Source organism: Myotis nattereri, assembly GCF_964212035.1.
Source record: "Myotis nattereri genome assembly, chromosome: 3".
NCBI classification, from domain to species: domain Eukaryota; kingdom Metazoa; phylum Chordata; class Mammalia; order Chiroptera; family Vespertilionidae; genus Myotis; species Myotis nattereri.
In genome coordinates this window covers 202,506,208-202,522,449 of record NC_138077.1, presented here as the reverse complement: position 1 = coordinate 202,522,449, position 16,242 = coordinate 202,506,208, and the positions used below count along the sequence as shown (strand labels likewise).

Here is a 16,242-nt window from a genome sequence, read left to right as displayed (position 1 = left end):
CCTGATTGGAATCGAACCCTGGACCCTTCAGTCCACAGGCCAACGCTCTATCCACTGAGCCAAACCGGCCAGGGCTGTTGTTTTATTTTGATACTTTTATCAGAACAAATGTAGTCACTGAAGGCTCTGGAAGGAAAAGAGACCTTGGCAAAGTCCAAAGTTCCCCCTCCCCCATGCCCTGTGCCTCCTCCCCTCCTGCCCCAGGCCCTAAGCAAAAAAAATGTTTCCCCTTTCTTCCTCCTTAGTCCCCCCCCAGATTGGACCAGCTGTGAGCAAAGCAGAGTTAAATCTCAAACATTCTGAAGAGCTCCAAAGACATTTCCTCCCTCCTGGAGGAGGAGGAAGAGCATCCTTTGAGGAAGATGCTAAATTGCCTTAATTATGTGTCTTTGGAAGGCACAAGTGCCCATCTGCTTTCCTGGCGGGGGGTGTGGATGCATGCTAAGCACAAATATAAATCAGGCGAAATACAAACACAATTAGCAGGTCCATGCAGCCCTGTCATCTAGAGATAGAGCGAGAGTGGTGCGCCAGCGCGCCTCTTGGACCTGGGTTCCAGTTGGAGCAGCAGCTGGCATGAACTCTGGACAATGGGCAGTGAGGCCTGGGGGGGTGAGGCCACATTGAGGTACTAGGGAGAGGCTGCGGGAGTGGGGGTCTCCAACTGGGGCAATGCTGACCCCATGCAAGAGCAAGACCATAAAGTCACGGAGTCATTGGACCTTGATAAACGTGAGAAGCAGAAGGGGTTCTGGGATGGCATCGCGGAGCGAGCACACAGGCTCGTCTGGATTCAAACCCTTGGCCCTGCCACTTATTAGCCATGTGACTTTGGACGAGGTCTGTGGCCCTGACTGGGGCTTTCTCTAATGTAAGAGGAATAGTAGTACCTCCTTCGATTGGAGTGGGGAGGAGTGAGGTGATGTGTATACAGCTCTTCACATGAGGCCAGGCAGGATTAAGTGCTGGAGAGTTGGCTCTTATGTTACTTCTCACGGTCATTTGCCCTGAAATGCCTAGGGTGGACCCTTCATTCTCCTTCTCAGGTAGGAAGGATGCAGAGAAGAGATGAAACAAATTCTAGAAAGGACAGCAACTAATCCGTGTCCCTGAAGGAAATCCGCACAACCTGTGGGACTCAGTTTCTCCACTTATAGCATAAGGTCTGGAGGATGCTCTGGCTCTGACCATCTAGTGCTTTATGCATAGTGACAGCACCAGGCTGCCTCCAGAGCTTATCCTGAGAAGAAAAGCTGAGTCAGGGAGAAATTCCCAAACACCTGCTCATCACTCAGAACAGCGTGACTTGGACTGTTATGGGTTGAGGATGAAGGTAGTTCTCTGGCAAAGAGAGGAAGACTTGGGCATGTGCTGAGCTATGTCCAGCTTTTATATATATATACTAGAGGCCCGGTGCACAAAATTTATGCACTTGGGGGGGGGGAGGTCCCTCAGCCTGGCCTGTGCCCTCTCTCAGTCCAGGACCCCTCAGGGGATGTCAGCCTGCTGACTTAGGCCCAACCCCTGGCAGTCAGACATCCCTCTTGCAGTCCGGGGCTCTCACAGTCCAGGACCCCTTGCTCCTTACCGCCCACCTGCAGCAGAGATGGGAGAGGCTCCCGCTACTCTGCTGCGCTCACCAGCCATGAGCCCAGCTTCTGGCTGATTGGCACTTCCCCTGTGGGAGTGAACTGACCACCAGAGGGCAGCTCCTGCATTGAGTGTCTGTCCCCTGGTAGTCAGTGCTCATCATAGCAACCGGTCATTCTGGTCGTTCTGCCGTAACAGTCACTTAGGCTTTTATTATATAGATATATTTCAGAGAGAAAGGGAGAAGGATAGAGAGATAGAAACATCAATGAAGAGAGAGAATCACTGATCGGCTTCCTCCCGCATGCTCCGCACTGGGGACTGAGCCTACAATCTGGCATATGCTCTGACTGGTAACCGAACCATCCCTCTTAATTCATAGGTCAACGCTCAACAACTGAGCCACACCAGCTGGGCAGAACATGTTTTTGTGTGTGTGTGTGTGTGTGTTTTTTTAATATATTTTATTGATATTTTACAGAGAGGAAGGGAGAGAGACAGAGAGCCAGAAACATCGATGAGAGAGAAACATCGATCAGCCGCCTCCTGCACATCTCCCACCGGGGACGTGCCCGCAACCCAGGCACATGCCCCCGACCGGAACCGAACCCGGGACCCTTCAGTCCGCAAGCCAACGCTCCATCCACCGAGCCAAACCGGTTTCGGCATGTTTTTAAATGCATAAAATATGCCTGGCGGGTTTGACTCAGTGATTGAGTGTCCACCCATGCACCAAGAAGTCACCGGTTCAATTCCCCATCAGAGCACATGCCTGGGTTGCGGGATGTGCAGGAGGCAGCTAATCAATGTTTCTCTCTCATTGATGTTTCTGTTTCTCCCTCTCTCTTTCTCTTTCTCTAAAAACCAATAAAAACATTTAAAAATAAATAAATGCATAAACTACAGAGGATTATAAAGGAAATGAATTATAATGAAATACAGTTGTCAAAAAATATATATTTTTAATCCATCCTATATAATAAAAGCCTAACATGCAAATCGACCAGGGGGCAGACGCTCAACACAGGAGCTTCCCCCAGCCCACAGACCCCAGGCCAGCCAAGGCAGGTGCCAGCGGGGGGCCCCCTGATCGCCCCGCCAGTCACCCTGCAGATTAGTCCTGAATACCGGCCAGGCCTAGGAACCTTACCTGTGCATGAATTTCATGCACTGGACCTCTTCTAGTAATATTATAATAACAGTGTTTATTAGCACATCAAATCACAAGTTTTGGTATCTGGACTAATTTCAAAGTTGTGATGATCATAAACAATATTTTAAGATATCAGCAATAATCATAATATGATACCAAAATATCTATGACTTTTATTGGAGCCAAAGCCACAGGATTTGCTAATAGTATTTGGTTTATTGCCTGTATTCGTAACTGAAGTGATACTAATGTTCAGATCGAAGATAGTGAAAACAGATGTCATTTTTCTCTAAGTCCATAACCTGACTAAATTCTGTCCATGGAACTCTTGGGGTCCATGGACCCAGGTTAACATCCCCTGCCTAGACTGTAACTATGGTCCCTAGATTGAGTTGTGCTGGAAATCAGATATAGTAGTGCTTTGATCACCTATCTGCGGATTGTTTCATTGAAGACCAAATGTTTGACCTCGAGTGTGATGGGCTCCAACTCCATTTGTACACCTAGGGGGAAAGCCTTTTGTTTGGATGACCCATTCCAGGGAACAAGGGAACAGGACCACCTAGAGATGTATGATACTGACAGAGGGCGGGTCCTTTCTGGTTCTTCTTCTTTTTTTAAAATATGTTTTTATTGTTTTTAGAGAGAGAGGAAGGGAGAGGGAGAGAGAGAAAAAGGAACATTGATTGGTTGCCTGCACCTGGACCGGGAATCAAACCTGGTCATGTGCCCTGACTAAGAATAGAACCGGCAGCCTTCTGGTACATGGGATGATAATCAACTGAGCCACACTGGCCAAGGGTCCTTTCTGGTTCTTGGTGGCTTCCATGAGTGGCTTGAATATATGAAAATGTGAGCCCCCAATTTTTTATAAGATCTCAGACTTTTTATCTTAGTCCTGTCTGTTTCCAAACAGACAAGGTTTCTTGTCTCTCACTTGGAGGACTTCATTAGATACAGATTGATTAAGACCTACTGTATGCCAAAGAATGTAGCAAATATTGAGAATGCATTTATTCTTTCAATTTATACTTAGTGAGCATACTGTTAGTCAAGACTTTTGAGCTAAGCAATAAAAAGGTGGAGGGTACTTATTGGCCCACATAACTGAAAAAGCCTAAAGAGAGCATTGCTTCAGGTACAGCTGAATCCAGGCTGTATTTTTTTTTTTTTTTACTATATCAGCTTAGTTCACAGATGGGCCTCCCCATAAGTGTAATAAAACAACCACCAGTAACTTCAGGTGACTATCTCACCTGCTACCCACATTCCCAGTTTCATCATCATCATCATTGTCACCATCACCTAGAGCTGGGGAGTCCTTTGAAACAAAGCAGTGTTCAAAGCTTCGATGTATCGATTGACTTCTGTTATTTTCTCTCTTGCATTCCTTGGAATAGCCAAGCATCTGGCAAGCAAGCAAAATCAGCATTCTCATGGAAATTACACTCCCTAAATTAAAAATGTCTCTCTCTTAAACGAAAATAAATTTCCCTTCCTTAAAATAATTATCATGCTTGACAGATTGGACTGCACACACAAAAATACATGTTTCTCGCTCTGGCCCATGACACTCTAAACAAAGTCAAAATAACAAATTAGGGGAAAATATTTCCACCTAAAACAATACAAAAAAAAACCCACAAAAAAACGGTCCTAAGAAGTAAACAAGAATAAGACCAAGAAAAGTGGGCTAAGGAGACAGACAAACTCGTAGAAACAGACTGCTAGTGGCCAAAACACTTTTGAAAAGATGTTCGACCTCACAGAGAAGCCAGGGACGTGCACGTTAGAACCAGGACATGCTCTTTTTCTCTCAGCGGATTGGCAAACGTTAGACTAACTAAAATGTGAGGAAGTGCTGGTGAGCCACAAACGGCTACAACCCGCAGGAAAATAACCCGGCCCTGTCTATGAACATGTGAAGCAGGCATACCTTTTGACCCACCCATTCCACTTCCAGGGGTCTGTCGGATGGGAAGAAAAGCTTAGGACACAGCGGCAGGTGTACAGGAGACTCACCGACGTGCTCGTTGGAACAGCAAGAAGCCAGAGACTGGGGAAGCAAGAGGAAGGTCCATCGGTGGAAGAAGGGAAGGCGGTCTACACACCCAGCATCGAATATTATTAATGACTAAAGAGAATAAAATGTTGCATATGGATGTGAATGACCTTCGACATGGTATTAAGTGGAAGACAAGCAAGGCACAGGAGGGACGAGGTCTGCTCACATTTGCTCAGCCCTGCTCACCACAGCCCTGGAAGGATGCACAAGGAAGGAACTGCTGATCGCTTCTGGGGAGCCAGCCCCGGAGGAGAAGGGTGGGAGGCACGCTCATCTTTGAATACGCTTGGAATTCTGAACCATGTGAGTGTATTACTTATTAAACTTGAGGCATAGAGGGAATAAATGGTGATGGAAAAAAGAAAGTAAAATAAAAAGAACTAACCCCCCCCCCCAAAAAAAAACCCCTTTAGATTTATGAAAAGAATAGACACATCCAAATATATTGGAAAGGTATGCACAAAATGAAAAAAGTATGTTCCAGAATAATAAAGAATATTTTTTTTTTGTACAGAAAGGAAGCAGAAGAAATAAAAGCTCTAACACTATAGAGACATACATGCACATGTATTCATTTATGCATAAAAAAGAAAAATTTTCTTTACAGATGACCATGCACACATTTTCTAATTAAAAATAAATAAACTGCCCTCGTTGGAGGGTTTTTGTTTGTTCTGTCACATGCTTAATTAATTTGGAGCTGAGGACTCTGGTCTGGGAGATTTCCATGCAGACTCTTGGTGTCTCAGACCATGTAGCTATATCACTTATTACTTCTCTGGGCGTCCTGAGCCACAGTGGCGGACGGATACTGTTTTCTTTGTCCTCTGGTGTTTAACCCAAAAGGCTGGGCCTCCCAAGTACCTCCTTTGCCCAACACAAGAGAAACATGCAGACGCTCCCGTATGTTAATGGGATTTTGGGGTCACCTGTCAGGAAACAGAGCAGGGGAGCCACAAGCAGGGGAAGGAGCAGAGACCCCTGGGACCCAGTGCCAGCCTCTGCCCTCAAGCAGGCTGCTGTCCCCGCTGCCCAGGGCTGCCTGGTGGATGGCCCTAGACAGCTGCTTGAGCCCCTGAGAGCCACATTTTCATTATTTTTGGAGGAGGCGATAGCTGGTGGCTTTGTTCCCCTGTGACACTCTGCTCTCACATATAGTGTGAAGGCCTGGCCTGCATCTCAGTGGTTACTACCAGTGGAATTTCTAGCCGGCATGATTTCCACTGGCCTGCTGGCTCTCCTGGACTAATTTACTGGTTAAGAGCTCCAGGGTCCCACGGACTTTGCCATAAACTATCTATGGGACAGGTGACTTATCCTCTCTAAGCCTCGGTGTTTCCATCTGGCAAATGGGGTGAGAGTGGTAAAGCCCCTGTCCATGAAGGTGTTGTGAGAGGAAATGACGCTGTTGGGGAGCTTGGCACACGGTAGATGTGACATCTGATCTCTGGCCTTAGGCACAGTGGGTGCCAGCTTGCCTCTGGCTCTGTCTGTACTGTGCCCCCTGGTGCGCCCTCATGGGTGTGGCTGGGCAGGGGCCAGTGCTGTTGTGTGAGAACGTGCGAGCCTGGGTGTGAGGAAAAACGTGTCTAGAGTTGTCTGTTCGGGGGAGGACATGTCTGGCTGGTTCAGTGAGACCCAGGGAGACCGTCTGCCATCTTGAGGCCGCACAGCAGGAAAGGAGGGGCCATCTTGGCAAAGGCTCTGAGGCCAGTTTATAAAAATAACCCTCCAAGTCCCTCAAGGGGCAGAGGCAGTGACCCTCTTTTTCCTGCTCTTCACACCTCAAGTGAGATTAGACAGGCACAGCCATTAATTATTTCAGAAGTAACCGAGGCAGCACTTGCCACCCCAACAGCCGAAGCTGCAAATGCCCACTTGGTTTTAATTATTTTTCAGGGAAATAGTTGCATCCATCAATCGCAGACCCATTCTGCCGAGTGGAGGGTTGGGCTGGGTGATGGGATGGTGCTTCATCTGGCCCTCAGGGAGCTCTCTGGGTAGCCTGGAGTGGGCAGGGAGAAGGTGGTATGTGATGGGACTGCTTTAGAGAAGCCATCAGAGAGCAAACTGGTTCCTTGTTCTGGGGCTCTGACTCAATGCAGGGGCCCGGGCCTTTGAGCGTGGGAAGGACCTGACAGGTGGGAGGAAAGCCTGGGTTGGCATCCAGGCTCCTCACTCCTTGGCCGTGTGACTGAGCAAGGTCACACCCCTTGTTTCTATTTCCTCACCCTAGACTCTTGGTCAGGAATTTGGAAACATCACATTGTGGAGCAGTGAGAATAGCCAGAAGAAGTAACCGAGGCCCATGGTGGTACCTGGGGTCACTCAGGGGTCACTGACAACCGCAAGCCTCAAGGTCCCAATCCAGGCTTGTCAGCTCCATGCCCTTTTCCTGGGGTCTCCTTTTCTGGGACCATTTCCAAGGGCCACATGTGCTTGGTGGCTGCTCTCTTCTTGCAGCCCTGCCAACAGGCCTGGCACGTGCCCAGCTGACCTGGGCGTCCCACAGGCCTGCTCGCCTCCAGTATTTTAGGCTTGTTAAATACTCTCAGCTCTTCAGCATCCTCAGAGCAGGCCCCAAAGGTGGCTCAACTGAAAAAGGAGTAGGTGGGACTAGATGAACCCCAACCCTGAGGAATGGAAAGGGTTCTTTTTACAACTCTGCATCTTGGGGATTTCTGTTCTGAATTCTGGCCGTTCCCACTACTTCCAGAGTATGCCATTTCCAAATTCCTGACCAATTGCCTCTGTCCAAAACAGGTTCAAATAGCTGCTCACATGGCCTGATTGGCAGCAAACAGTGGCCTGGTAGTTGGTTCTGGAACCTCACTGCCTGGGTTCAAATCCCCACTCCAAGTTGTGCAACCTTGACCAAGTTATTTCACCAACTTGTGACTCATGTTTCCCCATGGAAAAAAATGGGGTTAATGATAGTATTGACATGATGAGGTTGTTGTGAGGTTTAAATGAGATAATACATGTCAGTGCTTAATCCATAAGGAGGCCTCAAAGACTGTTAGCTAATAACAGAACTACAACATGTCATTAATGCATACCGGTCTCCCTACTTTGAGTGCAAGCTTGTTGAGGGCAAGGATCGTGTCTATTTTATACCTTTCACATAATGGATACTAAAAAATAAATAAATTGTTTTTTAAGTTGCTGAATTCAGGAAGCATGTGAATTGGAGTTCTGGGACTCATGTTCTGAGCAAGTGACATTATCGTACTTGATTTTAAGCTCATCCTTTCATTTTGCTGGACTTGTCCTTTCTAGTACTTCTCAGACCTATAATACAATTATGTAATTTTCACTGACTGTTTGACTCCCTTCCTAGATTATAAAATCCATGAGGGAAGGAACTCTGACTGTGCCCGCAGGCCTAGCACAGGGCCCGGCAAACATTAGACACTTAAACATTTGTCAACTGGCTGGTGACTCAGCTGCTGACTCAAAAGCTTAGCAGAGGTGTGTTAGTGAATAGAGAAACCTTGTTTTTTTAGAAAGACCGATGACACACTAGAAGAATGTTATGTTCTATATAATAATATATTCTATTAAAATATATGCAATTATTGCAAAATTAGTTTCATATAAGCAGCCAGATATCACCTATTCATAACTATTATTTATTACTGCTGAGCTTAACCTTGACTTAGGGCTATGGATAGAATAGAAAGTATTTGTAACTCACTCTTCATCTCTTTAAGTCCTAGGATGCATATCTAAACATCTCTGTGGAGCATGAAAACACCTTAGCAAGAAACGCCCTTACACATGGATTTGCTTACAGGCCAGTGATGTCCTCACAGCCATGAAGACTATATACATTTAGATGGGAGTGCTACTGGTAATTAGCTGTTTTCCTTTCTTTCTTTCCTCCTAACTCCCCACCCCCCCAACCCCAATCTCCATCCATAGACAGAAGGAAAAACAAAAAAGAAAGCTCTAAGTCATGCATTCTCTACCTCATCAGAATCCTGACCCTTTGTACTATCTTTTCCCTGAGCAGAAAAATGATTTCTCTTCATCTGTCAGCCTTTCCCTAGTAATGTTTTTCTCTTCCTTTTTGGAGAAAATCGCTTCTAGCTTTCCCCCTTCCCTCCTGACCAATAACAGCTGGGCATACTGGAAAATAAAATTTACATTAAGTTATTTCCGTGGCAACCTCACACTGGATCTTTGGCCCTAAGGCAATCGCATCCCTTTTCCAGTTACAACAAAATCACGAGTGCCAACAAGTAACTTTTCTTTAAACTACAGGACAGAACCTGATGAGGTTTGTAAATAGAGATAAAGTGCTCATACCAGATGAAGGTCTCTTGATAGAGAGCATGAGATGAATTTCTGAAGAAAAAAAAAATTCCTCTGCAAATCATGGTTATTTGCAGCTGTTTGATGTCTGCATAAGAAAGCTGGTTGCATTATAAACATCAGGGAGAGCTCTCATTCCTGGAGCACCACCTGCTCCGTGCTAGGCCTCGGACAAAGCGCTTTGCATACATGAATTGCCTGGTTTAATGTAATGCTCGCTGCATCCTGCAGAGCTTTTAGCCCGCAGATGGTGTTTAGAGCCACAGGGCATCTGCTCCCATGGAAGATGTTTCGGCCCCCAAATTAACGTGTTGGAACTGAAGCATTCACGCCTCCTAATAGGAGTAACAGCTGGCAGTTACTGTGCCATGCTCACTGCCAGGAGACCTGGCCGCATCCTCTCCGCCAATCATGAGAACAAACTCAGGAGGTGGTATTATCCCCCTACTGTAGATGGGGAAACTGAGGCTCAGGGAGGGCAAGGGCCTTGCCCACACAGCAAGGAAGTTACAAAGTTGGGATGTGAACCCAGGAGGGTTCAGTCCCAAAGCCTGTGCTCTTGTCACTCTGCCTCCCAGAAACGCTTCCCGCCAGAGGAGCGCGGTGAGAGAGAGCAGCGCAGCGGGGCTCAGAAGGCACCGGCTTCCAGGGCGGATGACGACCCCGGGCAGGGTCTGTACCAGGGGAGGGCAACTGGGGCATGGGAGGTGGGAGTTTTGCTGAGCTTTAGTTGGCTCCCACCTTCTGAAATGCTGTCTTCCTCCCTCCTCCCCCTCAACTTTCCTACCTGCCCGTCTCCTACTCACCTCCTAAGCCTCAATTATAAGCTGCCTCCTCTGCAAAGCCTCCCTGACTTCCCAGGCAGATTTCAGTCTGACAGATCTGGCTCAGCCACGTAGGAGCTGTGGGCCTTGCAGACTGCGTCACCCCTCTGAGCCTCAATTTGCTTATCTGTACAAGGGGGGCCTCACAGGGTCCCCGTGAGGTTTCAGGGTGATGATGTATAATGAAGCAAGTAGCAGAGCGCCTGACCGCAGGAAGTGCTCAGTAAATGGCCTCTTACAATACTTTGTTCTCATTTCAATGATTCCATTATGTTCTTTGTAACAGGGCCTGTCTCCCCAGCTGTTGGGGAGGCCTCGAGGGCAGGATCCTCATTTTCTCTCCTGTATCCCGGCCCTGGCACCAGTGAACCCTACTGACTGATTGACTGTGTGAAAGGTCACCTGGCCCATCTCCCAGAACTCTGGGCTCCAGGGAACTGCGGCCGGAAGAAGTTGGGTGCTGGGGCTTCCCAAGCTTTTCAAACTCAAACACCCCTGAGAAAGGTCATTGACCCATCACCCGTCAGCTGGGCTTAGGTGACATGCAGCTGGGAAGGGCCACCATCTAGGGGCCTGGGGTAGGAAGGAGTATGTCCTGGGGACAGAAAAATGGAACCGCAACCTTGCTCAGCGCCAGCCTCAGCCACACCGACCAACCTCATGGTGCTTTATATCTATCTTGGGGGTGGGGAAATCAGAGTATATACAAATAGATAAAATAACAGAAATCATCGTCTAAGCCATACAAGTTATGTGTGTTTCTGGTTCTCCATCTATTGATGTTATAAGTTCCAAGAATGGTCCGTCAAGGCCCAAAACAAACAAACAAAAACCAGGGTTGCAGCCTGCGGGCAAATTGTGTGAGGGGTGTTGGGGGTGGGCGGGGCTGTGGCTCAGGCCTCATTGTGGGGCTGCAGCCTCCTCCTCCTGTGTCACTCACCCCCCTTGGCCGCTGGAGGACACGGTGGCCAGCCTCGGGCAGATTTCAGCCGGTGCTCCGCAGAGTGCATCCAAAGGGGCGGCTGGTACTGAAAAGGGAAGCTGAGGAGGTGCAGTTGCTCCCGGGATGGCCTGGGATCCCAGATAAAATGCTCAGCCGCACCCCGGCTGGACTCCAAGCTTGGATGTGCTCAAATCGCTGTCCATTTCACTGTGGCCCCTGCCTGGCTTCTCCTGCTCCAATCTTTCGTGGCCACAAAATCGGAAAATATGGAGAACTGGAAAGCACTTGGAAATCGCCTGGTCCCAGTCAACATTTCCTCAAGTGCCACAGCGTGCCAGGCCCTGAGGACACAACGACTGTTCATAATCATAATCAGTATTAATATTACCTTGCCAGGAGCCGGTCCATCCTTGCTGTTTCAAGGGACCCGGCATATATGGCATACTGTTCTTAATATGTTTGCTCACCTTCTTGGCACTATGTGTTTTAACCAAGGTCTCCTCTCTGAGAAAGGTTGTTTCCCCAGGTAGGGATTTCCCCCTGAAGTTAGGGAGGGAATAAAACCTCTTAACTAAGTGCCAGGCGGGTAATTAATCACTTTAACTAGGAACAATCATGCTTAAGCTACATAATCTTTACTCCCTGGAATGGAGATAAGAAACGCCCTAACCTTTGGAATAGAGATTGATAGGATTGGAATCAACTGGTATAAATACAGATGTAACAACACAGAACTTAGAAGACAGAACCTACACAGAACCTAGAGACAGAAGAACTTCGCTGGAGAGAACATGGCAAAAGATCCTGGACTGAACCTGACTACAGAAATTGGCAAGAGAACCTGACTAGAACCTGGTGACTGAACCTGGCTGGAGAACCTGGACAGAACCTGGCTGGAGAACCTAGCGAGGGAACATGGCTACAGAACCTGGCTGGAGAACCTGGAGAACCTAGCAAGAGAACATGGACACAGAACCTGGCTGGAGATCCTAACCAGAACTTTGCTGGAGATCCAGAGCAGAACCTCTCTGGAGATCCAGACCAGAACTTGGCTGGAGAACCTGGCTGGAGAACCTAGCAAGAGAACATGGACACAGAACTTCGCTGGAGATCCAGACCAGAACTTGGCTGGAGATCCTGGTTAGAGATCCTGGCTAGGCTGCTGATCAACTGAACGCTGTCTCTGTGTCATTCCTTCTTCACCGACTCCGTCCACACCTTTGGGGACCCCTGGACCTGCTGGGGTTGGACCCCAGCATTACCTCTGGGAAGAAGGGAGGAGCCTGGGATGAGAAGCTTCTCCGATTTAAGCTATGGGACGTCTCCACGCTAGAGGCCTCCCATCCTCCTTGGGAGTCAGAAGCAGCTGGGCCACAAAGCATCCTCTCTTGCTCTCTGCCAGCCCTCACATCCTCCTCCCACACCACCTGCCTGGCCACGACGGAGCAGCCGAGAGAACACTTGACCTCTCATGTACAGCTGGGACTCGCCTGAGGTCACACTGAATGAGTGACAGCTCCGGGCAGAGACGGCACTTCTGCAACTTCTCTCCCACTCCGTGCCTCCCCAGCTGCACTGGCACAGACTGGGCACATAATGGCCCTTTGGTAACTTACTTCAGAGGCAGTGTGGGGCGATGGTGAACTGCCTGGGCTTTGAACACACGTCAACCTGGGATTGAATCCTGGCTCTGCCACTTACACGCTATGCAGCTTTACATTAAGTCACTTCACCTCTCTGAGCCTCCGTTTCTTCACCCATAAAATGCAACTAACAACAGTACCTCCTTCAGAACTATCCCGGAAGAAAGGAGAGTATAGAACTTAAGAGCCGAACTGCTTGGTTCAGATCCCAGCTCTGCCAGCATTAACTGTCACTTGGGCACCAGTGTCTCCGTTTTTTCATCTGTAATCTAGGGATGATAGTAGCACCTACCTTCTCAGAGTCATGAGGACTAACGGGGATTTTACATCAAACGCTTAGGATAGAGCCTGGCACACATTAAATTCTCGATAAATGAGGTTCGTCACTAGTATTACTGCAGGGTTGTCAAAAGCGCTACTTGGGATAATGCACAAAAGCAGCTGGTGCAGTGTCTAGGGCACAGGAAGTGACCTACAAATGGCACATTTTGTCTCTGCTGTCACTTCTTTTAAAAATATATATTTTTATTGATTTCAGAGAGGAAGGGAGAGGAAGAGAGAGATGGAAGCATCAATGATGAAAGAGCATCGCTGATTAGCTGCCTCCTGCATGCCCCACACTGAGGATCGAGCTAGCAACGGGGGCATGTGCCTTTGACCGGGAATGGAACCGTGACCTCTTGGTTCCTGGGTTGGCATTCAACCACTGAGTCACCCCAGCCGGGCTCTGCTGTCACTTCTTGCTGAGGGGCCGTGGAGGATGGGGCTGCCACTCGCAGGCCCACAGTTTCCCTGGCCAGGCTGACATTCTCCCACCACCTGGAAACCCACCTTTCTTCTAATCCTCCCAAACACATTCACAGTTGTCAGCCACTCAGCAGCAATTAAGCTTCCATTTTAGATGTCAAGACAGAAATACATTTTGCTGCTGAGTGGGGAGGCATTCAGATGGGCTGTCAGACTCAAGTTCTTAATGCTCTTTTCGGGTCGGTGAAGACTTTCACAGACTTACATACCCTGTTAAAACCAGAAGGATCCTAGAGAGGCCCATTTTACTGCAGGGGAACCTGAGGCCCCGGAGATTACCGTGAGCCAGGGACACAGACAAGGAAGAACCACGCTGCAGGTGTTTGTTTTCATGTTTAAACAAAAATTGCAAAACGTACCCTAGGCTCGAAGGACATGTATATGATGTGTCTTAACTGTTTAAAGAACCATAATAAGCCCGGTCGGCGTGGCTCAGTGGGTGAGCGTCAACCTATGAACCAGGAGATCACGGTTTGATTCCCGGTCAGGGCACATGCCTGGGTTGCAGGCTGGATCCCCAGTGTGGGGTGCAGCTGATCAATGATTCTCTCTCATCATTGATGCTACTAACGCTCTCTCCATCTACCTTCCTCTCTAAAATCAATAAAATATATTAAAAAACAAAAAAAGAATCACTTAAAAAAAAAAGAATCATAATAAAATCCTGAGTCTGCCATTCAGGTTCAGGAACAGAATAGACACCTGCGGAGCCCCTAGGGCTGCATCTGTTTACGCAGCGTCCCTGGCCAGGCCGACAGGCTCCACCACCTGGAAGCCACCTTCCTTCTGACCCCGTTTCAGTGTTTGGTGAAGGAACTGCCCATAGAACACTGACGGGATCCATCAGAAGAGGGGCTCCTCCCAGCAGGACACCCGTGAAGGGAGCTCTGGGTCTTCTGTCCTCTGCAGTTCTCTGCGGTGGAGCCCAGACTACAAGCCCAAATGTCTCAGCATCATTTTCAAAACCTGACATTTTCCTGGGTGGTGGTTCTGGCCAAATGTTTTAGCCCCTCATCATCAAGCATCAGCTTGGTCTCCCACCTTTGGGAAGCTAGTAGCCCTTACTCTGACGCCAGGGGTCACCACATTTGATGCCCACCAATGGGAAGAATAAACATCACCACCTCCATCATGGCTATCATTTAATGAGTGTTCAGTTGTTCCGGGCAGGGAGCTTGTTTTCACAGGAATCTTAAGAGGGGTCACCATTGCCCTGGCTGGTTTGGCTCAGTGGATAGAGTGTCGGCCTGCAGACTGGGGGGTCCTGGGTTTGATTCCAGTCAGGGGCATGAGCCTTGGTTGCGGGCACTTCCCCAGTGGCGGGGTGGGGGAGGGGGGGTGGAACTTCCCCAGTGGCAGGAGGCGGCTGATGGATGTTTCTCTCTCATCGATGTTTCTCACTCTCTATTCCTCTCCCTTCCTCTCTGTGAAAAATCAATAAAATATATTTTTTTTTTAAAAAAAGAGGGGTCACCATTAGTAAACTCATTTTTTTTTCAAATAAGGAAACTGAGGCTCAAAGAGATGAAAAATTCTAAGATAATTCAGGATGGGGTAGAGCCAAGATTTGAACCCAGGGTTGTTGACTCCAGGGTCAGATCTGGGTTTTGTGGGGCCTGAAACAGGTTATTTAGCAGCTAAAGGGAAGGGAAAAGTTTTCCTTGACCCTCTTAGAGTCCAGGCTGTGGGGGGGGGGGGGGAGCGGGGAATGAAACTGAGACAGACAGATTAAGAGGAGAAAAGCATACCTGTTCATTTAGTATGTTTTACGTGACACAGGAGCCTTCCTACGGAAACAAAGACCCAAAGGAACCTGAATGAAGACTCGGAAACCTGAGTGTGTATATGCTGGGTTTGGTGAAGAGTGGGCATCATGTAAACATGTGGTAAGTTAAGGTGTAAGAGGTAGTTGCAGTAAACTGGGTCAGTGCACTAGGGTTCTTCTTGGCATCCCTTTTCCTTCAGAGATAAGGATGCTCCCTCCTGGGTGTAGGGAGGGCACCTCTCACATGGGAAGTTTAGGACCCATTTCAGAGAAAAAGGGCGAGGGGAGGAGGAGGTCAGCGTGACCTTCTTGGCTCTTGCCAGTTTCTCAAATTCCTTCAGCTTAGAATATTTAACATGCCAAGATGCCATATTTTGGGGTAGTGTGTCCTGACCCCCATTAGGAACTACCTTTAAGAAAAGGATAAAAAATAAATAAAAATTTTGGAATGAAAACGTTGAAGTGGTTTTAACTAATTGCAGCTGAAAGATCTTGTTTTTTGCAGCTTTCACAGAAATGTTTCCTCTGGGAACACACTGGTAGGACCGCGCCCCGTCTTTGGAAGGAAAGGAGCAGGGACAGAGGAAGGGCTTTGAGGCCACAGCTTCGTTAGCAACTCATAAGCCCGCCTGTGCCTCGGCCGTAGACAAGTTTTCAGGAAAGAATTATCCAGCCCTGCTGGCGTGGCTCAGTGGTTGAGCGTTGACCAATGAACCAGGAGGTCACGGTTCCATTCCTGGTCCTGGCACATGCCCGGGTTGGGGGTTCAATCCCCAGTAGAGGGTGTGCAGATGATTCTCTCTCACCATAGAGGTTTCTGTCTCTCCCTCTCCCTTCTCCTCTGAAATCAATAAAAATATATTAAAAAAAAAAGAATTATCCAGCCCCAAATGTCAATCCTGTAGCGCCTCAGTTGAGAAACCTAAGAAAAGGGGTTGGGCCAGGCATGGGTGGCAACTGAACAGCGTTTTACACCTGATTTCTCACATCTCTTGGCCCTGGAAGTAGAGGATAGATTGTTCAGCCTTTAGAATTACAGCTGTGACCTGGGTGACACAGAGAGGCTGTCCTGCACACACGTGCCCAGACGCCGGTGCTCTTCCTGCCCGCCTCTCTCAATGTTGGCCCGCTGTGG

General features: G+C 48.3%; 1 long non-coding RNA gene across 1 annotated transcript; it reads left to right on the top strand.

Annotated features, from left to right (window-relative positions):
• The first annotated feature begins 9,726 nt into the window (after window positions 1–9,726).
• Window positions 9,727–15,983, top strand: LOC308516399. The gene is made up of 3 exons (XR_013995742.1): window positions 9,727–9,797; window positions 15,122–15,228; window positions 15,613–15,983. It is a non-coding gene; the product is annotated as an uncharacterized lncRNA (long non-coding RNA).
• The last annotated feature ends 259 nt before the right edge of the window (window positions 15,984–16,242 follow it).